Source organism: Drosophila kikkawai, chromosome X (genome assembly GCF_030179895.1).
Source record: "Drosophila kikkawai strain 14028-0561.14 chromosome X, DkikHiC1v2, whole genome shotgun sequence".
NCBI lineage: Eukaryota > Metazoa > Arthropoda > Insecta > Diptera > Drosophilidae > Drosophila > Drosophila kikkawai.
Window position 1 is genome coordinate 8,013,551 of NC_091733.1, and position 8,672 is coordinate 8,022,222.

General features: G+C 36.3%; 1 long non-coding RNA gene across 1 annotated transcript; it reads right to left on the minus strand.

Moving 5' to 3' along the window:
- Positions 1-6,246: 6,246 nt before the first annotated feature.
- Positions 6,247-8,672, minus strand: LOC138929122 (uncharacterized). Its single transcript, XR_011445561.1, has 3 exons — positions 8,506-8,672; positions 7,204-8,447; positions 6,247-7,132 (listed from the first exon to the last, which is right to left on the minus strand). It is a non-coding gene; the product is annotated as an uncharacterized lncRNA (long non-coding RNA).

The following is an 8,672-nucleotide window of genomic DNA, read 5'->3' on the forward strand; positions in this document are numbered from 1 at the left end:
TGACCATTTTATATTATTTCTGAATTTTGGTAAAAATTTTATGAAAATCGGACGTCTATATCATATAGCTGCCATAGGAACGAGCAGGAAATTAATAGAAAAAAAATTATAACTTCGTTGTTTTTCAAACGATTTTTATCTACTCTGAGATATAAGCTTATTTTATTAGTTCAGAATTTTGGCATAAATTTTATGAAAATCGGACAACTATATCATATAGCTGCCATATAAACCGATCGGTAGATGTAGGGAAAATGTAAAACTGGGAATGTAAAACTGTAACTGTCAAACTCTCAACATAATAAGTATAGGTAAAATTTAATGAAATAATATCTGCAAGGGTATACAAACTTCGGCGTGCCGAAGTTAGCTTCCTTTCTTGTTTTAAAATTACTTCAAACTTCAAACGCGGTTATCTCGAAACAACGTTTTTCGAACTGGCGGCCATGATATCTCCAGCTCAACTGAACCGATTTTCATGAAACAAAGTGGAATCTACGCAGAATTGTCACCATTCTCGGGTGACAGGAGATTATAATTTTAAAAAAATGTATACTATTTTTTTTTTAACTAAACTACATAAAATAAGGCCGAAATTGAATTTTTTTTAATGGCCGCCACTTTGTCAAAAAAAAATTACAAAATTATTGTCCACTGTCACCCGAGAATGACATCTATACTGATTATAACCCCGTTTTTTTTTTTTTTTTTCATTTGAGACGCTCCGGAGACCCGGAATCGTGGCCGCCGTGACGACACCTTTTTTTTCCACCACCAACTTTGAAGTACTTCAAATGACACGTGTCATTACTCTTTGAACAGCCCTCGTATCGAGGCAAAAATAATTTTTTATTTACTTTGAACATTTCTTAATACAATAAATAATAAAACTTTTCAATTATTCTTTGCGTTTTCAAATAAGAATTTTTTTAAAACTTTTTAATTGTTTTATACAAAATAAATATATTGGGATCATTCAGGAGTTTTACCTAGTTTAAAAGCAAATCCTAAGGTAATTGCGAAGAATTACATGCGGTTTTATTATCAATCGTCGCATTAAAAATAAAAATCCCCAAAGGGAATTTTCGTTCGAAAAAAGCCCTCCCATTTGCACAAGAATTTCATCCTCCCCTGTTCGCGTCCTCCCGAAAAGTCCGACTGGGCGTTTTAATATTCAGCTTTTGATTTTGGAACATGTGATGGCAACCTAGGATAGGGAAGTAGCCGCAAGACATAGCGCGGGATGAGCAGCGTCAAGCGGCGACTCTTTTTTGTTCTGTAGCCTATTTTTGCATCCCGCTCCCCATTTCTAGAGCAGTTAGTTTGAAGGTACCGCTCGATTAAGCGAGAAAGAATGTTTGCCGGGAACGCGGATCAACAACAACAAAAAAATATAAAAGGAAGTTAAAGTAAAAGTTTACATGACGCGAATGAATTAATATAAATTAGTTTATAGTTAGTGAAAAGTTTAAATTAGTGTTGGAATTGTTTTTTTATGTTTTTTTTTGTGGTGAGCAAACTAAAGAAGTGTAAGAAAGAAAAGCAGTTGTGGTACAATCGCATTCGAATATGAATTGTCGGAAGTATTAGGGCATTTTTATTTCTTTTTTCGATTTCCCCCCCCCCCCCCCCCCCCCCCCCCCCCCCCCTCCTCTGCAGCTAGCCTCGTCGGAAGCGCTTTCGCCGATGGATTTGCACCAAGGGTGAGTGTAAAGATTGGATTATCTTCAAAAATATAAATGCCAAATGTCCGTCTGTCCGTTTCTACGCAAACTAGTCCCTCAGTTTTAAAGCTATCTGAATGAAACTTTGCATATAGTCTTCTATATACTCTCACTGCTATATATGTCGGAACGGGCCGGATCGGACGACTATATCATATAGCTGCCATACAAATGTTCGAAAAATTTTTAGAAAAAAAATTATAACTTGGCCGTTTTTCAATATTATTGCATCATTTTTGGGATATAGCCTTTTTTTATTATTCCAGAATTTTGGTAAAAATTTCATGAAAGTCGGATGACTATATCTTATAGCTGCCATAGGAAAGATAGGGAAAGTAATAGAAAAAATTATAACTTCGTTGTTTTCAACGTATTTTCATCTACTCTGAGATATGAGCTTCACTTATTATTATAGAATTTTGGTATAAATTTCATAAAAATCGGACAACTATATCTTATAGCTGCCATAGAAGCGATCGGTAAATGTATAAAATATATAAAGCTGGGAATGTAAAACTGTAACTGTCAAACTGTAAACATAATAGGTATAGGTAAAATGTTATCAAACTCTGTTTAGTGTCTGTTTTCGGCATTATAATTTATGATATAAATATGAAAACCAATCTGCAAGGGTATACAAACTTCGGCGTGCCGAAGTTAGCTTCCTTTCTTGTTTCAAGGTCAAATTATGCCAGCGCCAATAATCCGGGTTGATAAAAAATCGGAAAAAAATGTTAAAAATAAAAACGTCATCTGAGTACCTCGGGGCACGTATCCTTTAGTGAATACAATATATTTTTTTGATATCGGATGTTTTTGTGGACAGTTAGGATAGGATGTACACCGAAAATAAACTTTTTTTGTGGGGGCTCAGGAGATTCGCTATTACTCGTAAGCATGAAAATATTTTTTAATACAAAAATTAAAAAAAAAATTGTTCAAATGTTGTGTTATTATATGGTATTTAATTCATTAAGCTAATTTTAGCCGTTTCGTCACAACATTTTTTTGAAAAGTAGTGAGTTTTGCACCCAATTAACCTTACCCCCCCCTTAAGCTGCGTACGATTGTTGCTGAACAAATTAAACACACAATATACACTGCGCGTCACCAGATTAGCGCCCCCCTTGGTGCTCGCGTTTGAAGTAAAATATTATCAAAACTATTAAAGATTGAACTGTACAATTATTATCCAATATAATTCGATTAATTCTCTAAATAAAAACATATATTAGAACGCAGTTGGTATTTGCATAGAATTGTATTAAATTAAAAACTAAAGAAACACGTTTATTTGGAAGAAAAAACTGCGTCATCAGATTAGCGCCCCCAAAATATAAATTTAAACATCTTTCTTAACTTGCTGAGCACAGCAACTATTTTTTTTTTTGCTGTTAAATTAAACATTTTTCTTCAATTTGACATACAATATGGGCAGAGGAACAATCTTATCTTCGGAGGAAAAATCGAAAATCGAAGCGTTTAATGAATGTGGACTTTCTCTTCACAAAATCGTCGAAAAAACGAGAAGACATCGCAAAACCATTGCAAATTTTCTTCAAAATAAGAAAAGCTATGGAAAAAATTACAAAGGAGGTAATAACAGTGTTATTAGTTCCGCAGATCGCAGTGCTATACTTCGAGAGGCGTGTAACTCCCACGACTCTACCGCCAAAATAATAGAAAAAACTTGTGTTAAGACAATAAAATCGACTTTTTTAAAGGTGATCAAGAAAGCTGACCCTTTAAAGAAGCTAAAACTAAAAAAAAACCACCCCTTAACCAAGTGCGAACAGAAATCCGCCTAAAGTTTGCTCACACGCATATGACATGATCCAATGAGAGGCATAACGTCGTATTTTCAGACGAAAAAAATGTAACATAGAGGGTCCTGACGGATATAATTATTATTTCCACTATTTACGCAAGGAAGAGCATCATCTGGATCGCTTACATAGTCGGGTTGGAGGAGTAATGGTATGGGGAGCCATATCCTATTATGGCAACTGCGAAGTGCAGTTTTTAACCCCAAAGATGAACGCGGAAAATTACAATTGCGTTCTAAAAACAGCATTTCCCGTTTTTAAAAACTTATTTCGAAATCTGAAATAGCATTTTCAGCACGACTAAGCCCCAATCCACAGAGCCCGGTCCGTAAAACTATGGAATCAAAAGGAAAATGTCAGTGTCCTGGAGTGGCCCCCATACTCCCCAGACCTGAACATAATAGAAAACGTCTGAGGATGGTTAGCTAGGAAGGTGTACGAGGGTGGCAAGCAATATGCTACCAAGGAGGATTTAATTCACAGTATAAAACAGGCCTGGTCAACAATAACGTTGGAATATTTCAAAAACTTGTATGACTCTCTCCCCAATCGAGTTTGTGAAGTCCTTGTAAATAAGGGAGGGGCAACCCATTATTAAATTTCCTTAAAAATGATTAAACTTAATCATAAAATTGTTAAAGATAGTATTTTGTAAGAACTTTATCAAAAAAAGTTAAGTTAATGTAGGTGGCGCTAATCTGATGACGCAGTTTTTTCTTCCAAATAAACGTGTTTCTTTAGTTTTTAATTTAATACAATTCTATGCAAATACCAACTGCGTTCTAATATATGTTTTTATTTAGAGAATTAATCGAATTATATTGGATAATAATTGTACAGTTCAATCTTTAATAGTTTTGATAATATTTTACTTCAAACGCGAGTACCAAGGGGGGCGCTAATCTGGTGACGCGCAGTGTATAAGTGAATATTTTTTTTTTACTTTTGGGCACTTATATTTCACTAACGTTCTCATTAAGAGAACAAAAACTTAAAAATTAAAGTTAGGTCTTGGAAAAAAAATAATTTAATAAAAATTTTGTATGGGAGCTATACGATATAGAGATCTGATTTTAACCAAAGTTGGTAGGAATATATAAACCTGTACCAAACATATAATCTGTAAAATTGGTTAAGATATTTTGAAAAACAAAAAAGTTTTTCATACTAAATGTTGATTTTTAACAGATTGTTTCTATGGCAGCTATATGATATAGTCGAGCAATATGGCCAATTTTTTGTGGATATACTTAAAACATTTTTCTAGATTTTTGGTGAAAGTTTCATAGCGATAGCGCATCTAGAAGTAATTATGGCCGCAGCTCCATACAAGCCGAACCACTGTGCACCACCATAGCCGACGAGCGAAGCCGTGCAAATCCGCGTGCGCCGGAGTTTTGCAACAACATCTCGCCTGAATCGTTACACCAAAAATGAATAAAATATATAAAATAAATGGGGAATAAATAAATAAATAAAAATTATAACAATAAATACATAAATAAGGAGATTAAATAGATGAACAACAAGAAAGGAAGCTAACTTCGGCACGCCGAAGTTTTTATACCCTTGCAGATTGTTTTTGATGTTTGTATTATAGACTTAAATGCTGAAAACACACACAAAACAGAGTTTTATTACATTTTACCTATACTTATGTTTACAGTTGACAGTTAAAGTTTTAAATTCCGAGCTTTACATCTACCGATCGCTTCTATGGCAGCTATATGATATAGTTGTTCGATTTTCATAAAACTTATACTAAAATTCTGAAATAATATCAAAAGCTCATATCTCAAAGTAGATGAAAATACGTTGAAAAACAACGAAGTTATAATTATTTCTATTAATTTCCCGATCGTTCCTATGGCAGCTATAAGATATAGTCCACCGATTTTCATAAAATTTAAACCAAAATTCTGAATTAATAACAAAAGCTCATATATCAAAGTAGATGAAAATACGTTGAAAAACAACGAAGTTATAATTATTTCTATTAATTTCCCGATCGTTCCTATGGCAGCTATAAGATATAGTCCACCGATTTTCATAAAATTTAAACCAAAATTCTGAATTAATAACAAAAGCTCATATATCAAAGTAGATGAAAATACGTTGAAAAACAACGAAGTTATATTTTTTTCCTATTAATTTCCCGATCGTTCCTATGGAAGCTATATGATATAGTAATCCGATTTTCATAAAATTTTTACCAAAATTCTGGAATAATATAGAATGGCTATATCTAAAAAATGATAATATAATATAAGATAATATATGATATAAAAGCTAAAATGATGCAAAAATATTGGAAAACAGCCAAGATATAATTTTTTTTTCTAAAAATTTATCGAACATTTGTATGGCAGCTATATGATATAGTCGTCCGATCCGGCCCGTTCCGACATATATAGCAGTGAGAGTATATAGAAGACTATATGCAAAGTTTCATTCAGATAGCTTTAAAACTGAGGGACTAGTTTGCGTAGAAACGGACAGACGGACAGACGGACATGGCTAGATCGACTCGGCTGTTGATGCTGATCAAGAATATATATACTTTATAGGGTCGGAAACATCTCCTTCACTGCGTTGCAAACTTCTGACTGAAATTATAATACCCTGCAAGGGTATAAATATAAAAGGAAGTTAAAGTAAAAGTTTACATGACGCGAATGAATTAATATAAATTAGTTTATAGTTAGTGAAAAGTTTAAATTAGTGTTGGAATTGTTTTTTTTTTTATGTTTTTTTGTGGTGAGCAAACTAAAGAAGTGTAAGAAAGAAAAGCAGTTATGGTACAATCGCATTCGAATATGAATTGTCGGAAGTATTAGGGCATTTTTATTTATTTTTTCGATTTTGTGATGGGAGAAGAGTAGCCGGTCCGTAGATGTATTGTGACAATTTGATTTCCCTTCCCCCTTTCTCGTCGCTAAACGCAAATATTAATAAGTTACTGGTTGTAAAAGGCAACAGCGAAATTCCGGCAAGACCACCACCACCATAGCCGACGAGCGAAGCCGTGCAAATCCGCGTGCGCCGGAGTTTTGCAACCACATCTCGCCTGAATCGTTACACCAAAAATGAATAAAATATATAAAATAAATTGGGAATAAATATGAATAAATAAATAAATAAATAAAAATTATAACAATAAATACATAAATAAGGAGATTAAATAGATGAACAAAAATAAATATAAAACAAAATAAAAAAAAAAAAAACTCAGACTGAAGCCTTTGGTGGCTCCCTTTGCCGCCTCGTTGCAGGCTTGTCGGTCTTCAATTCTGCGGCACTATAGCATCGCCGAGATTCAGATGTACAGTGGCGTGACAAATTATGCGGTTCGGGTGGTCAAAAAAAAAAAAAATTATGCGGCACCAGGATTTTATGTGGCCATAAAGCAAGAGGTACCGCCAGCTCCAAAAATATTCGGCCACCAACACCACTATTCTCCGCCAGCATATATAAAAAAAATATGCGGTGATAGAAAAATGATGCTCCAGTACAAAAAAAAATTTCGCCAGGCCCGTCTCTTGGCCTGGCGTTCCTTCCTTGTAACCTGGTCCTGGTCGGCTTCTATATTTTAAACAAAAAAAAAAAAAATTTCTTGATCTTCTACATGTCCTGCCTAGTCCTCGACCACTCACCTTGAGGGTTCGCCGATCCAGCTTCACAGGTTCCTACTTCCTCCTGTTGTCTCCAAAAATAGAACTGCTCCACTTGATTATTATTTTCCACTTGGAATTAACATATATAGTTTTTTATTTCTCCTTAGGCCACTTCACAATTTTTAAATTTTCGCACCGCCGAACTGTCCCGCGCTCGATCGAATTCCTTTCTCTCCGGATTCCAAAACCAACGGAGGCAGCGACAACCGACAACACGCCATTCGAACTCGAACTCCGTTAGGTTTTTTTTTCGAGTTCTCTTTCATCGGGTGAATGAACCCACTTCCCGAAATGGCCTCAGTTGGCAGTCCTATTCCCAGTGCTACCCATTCCCACCTATCGATACCTGTGACCTCCGATCACCGATATGTCCGTCGGACACAACATTCCTAAGTAAAACATAAAGAACATATAACGGAAAAATTGGTTGCATTTTCAACCGGAATGGGCTGGAGGACTATCGATAGATCGATAGAGGCAGGATCTTTAGGACCAGGGGGGGGCAGGGATTCAAAAGAGCGAACCGGGAATAGGTAACGGGCTTAGGTTAAGGGAATTAAGAGAAAGGGTTTTTACCCTTGGCCTCGGCCGTTGCACCGAAAAAAGAACGGTTTCTAGGTGCGAACTCGGGTGACAGGCGAAGCCTATATAGGGAGGGATAGGCAACATGGAAGCCGGCAGTAGCAACGAAAAGTCGAAGTAAAAGCAGCTAATCTCCTGGGCGGCTAGGAATTACCTGAAGAACGTGGGTGAAAGTGCAAAGATTTTAAAACGTTTTATTTAATAAACGTTTATTTTCAGCGTGGCAGTGAATCAATCGCTGGCCACGGCGATTTTTTTGTTGAAAATTGTGTAATGATATACAAAAGCTTACCCACCGCCGACGTTCTGGAAAGGATATATTCTGGAGGAGAGGGATAAAAAAACCATTTCCAACGAGCCTCGTGGCAGCCGGTGTGCTGTTGTTTTTGTTAGGTTAATTTATTTGTCTTTACCCATCCCCTTTATTTCTCTTGGAGCTCCAGCAGGGATAATAGGTAGAAAAGAAAAGGGAATATCAAGTACCTCTCCTGCCAGGTTGTGGCTTTTGCCTTAAGCGGACCGCCGCTTCTTCTCCGCTGCCGCAGTCTTGGCGCGAGCGCATCCCGGGCTAGGGTGACGTTTCGCCGGGAATGAGTCCATTAGGAACTCTATTGTACTCTGCCACTGTTAGCATTAAGTACCTAAAATTTGTATAGTATTAAAAGCAAACGCAATGAACAGTGAGTAAAACGTATTTACCTGGGGAGATGGGCCGGCCGTCGAGCCGCCTGGATTAGACTCCGGTCCGCCGGAGATGGGTGGTGCCCCTAGACACACCGGAGGCACCACAGGTTGGGCGGGAGCGTCGTGGCGACTCCATCTATGCCACCATTCCGCGAAAGTCGTCATTTTTTGGTTTGTTTACA